This window comes from Notothenia coriiceps, unplaced genomic scaffold (genome assembly GCF_000735185.1).
Source record: "Notothenia coriiceps isolate Sejong01 unplaced genomic scaffold, NC01 NC01_scaffold00029798, whole genome shotgun sequence".
Taxonomy (NCBI): domain Eukaryota; kingdom Metazoa; phylum Chordata; class Actinopteri; order Perciformes; family Nototheniidae; genus Notothenia; species Notothenia coriiceps.
The window spans coordinates 37,712-39,151 of record NW_011362499.1 but is presented as its reverse complement, the minus strand read 5'-3'; positions in this window follow the sequence as shown (position 1 = coordinate 39,151).

Sequence of the window (1,440 nt, the reverse complement as noted above, 5' to 3'; positions counted from 1 at the left end):
TAAGTATTAGCATTATTTAATGATACTATGTTATATATATATATATATAGGCCTACACACATTTATTCATTTATAAACATATATATATATATAAACACACACTTATATGTACTCATGTATTTATTCATTTATACACATATGTTTACTGGTGTTTTATCATCTCAGCTGGTGTAAGTATTAGCATTATTTAATGATACTATTTTATATATATATANAATATTAAATAAACGTTAACATGTTACATGACAAACAAAAAAACGAAACATTATATATAGGCTATATATACAGATGTTTGCTAATGTATCCCTCTTATATCCATCAGGAATTAATATTAAATGATGAATTAACATTACCTCAGCACTGCATAAATGTGGTCGTCAGTCATATTGACAAAGATATTGTATATTATGCATACAGTCTATGATATTATGCAGCGTTTATAAGGACAGTATTTTGCTTGTCAGATTCATTGTCAGATTCAGATTTCGCGGGTGTGCCGTGTCTACGTAGAGCTACGTCGATCCTTGCGTAATGCGGAAGTGGGCGTGGTTAAATCTAAACTGGGTTGGAATAACGATAGACGCGTCCGGGGCGGGAGATCAATGTGATTGGTTGTTGGTCGCGCTCCAGACACGCTTCAACGCACGCTGCCGTGTACGTACCGTTATGCTTCAGCTTTAATGTTAGTTGCCGCCCATTTAAAACCTGGCTGTAAAAAAAAAAAAAAATCGCAAATCTTTGTTGAGGAATTTGTTATTATGTGATGTTTTTAAAAAATACATTTAAAGAGAGGAGAAGAGATAAGAGAGATGGCATGAAGAAGACTGCACTATAAAAGTAACTACAGTTTGGAACCTTTCTCCTCATTCCCGTTATGTGCCATCAAGGAGGCTGTAATCTCAACACAGAGAGCTTTCAGTGACTTTTACCGTCACTTTACTTCAGCAGCCACATATGTCTCAAGTGCCGTCGGGAGCTGAGGAGGTGCAATGAACACAAGCACCTCCACAGTGTGAGTGTCCTGTAATGTGCTAAACTCTGTTGTTCCTATAGAAAGTGCTGATGCAGTAAACCCTGCAACGACCGAGCAGCGCTAATAAACATTAGCGGTGATGAACATCCTCTCCACGGCGTCAATAACAACATCAAGAACAAGATTATATAACAACAATGGGAGTCATTAGACGAAATTAAAGTAGAACTTTTCGGGAAAGTAAAGAAATATAAAGTTCAGGATGAGGTTTGTTGTGTAATTACTTTAACCTTTACAGAAGGAATAAATTGCAGAATGACAGAGAGTTCAAGGAATCTAAGAGGACAGGAATGTGGACTTTGAGTCCAATTTCCACATTTCTCAAAAGTTTTCTTTTTAGGCTGAAACTAAAAAGTTGATAAGGGAAAGTGCAGTAAAGGATTCTCCTAAAAGTGTCTGTTTAAAGA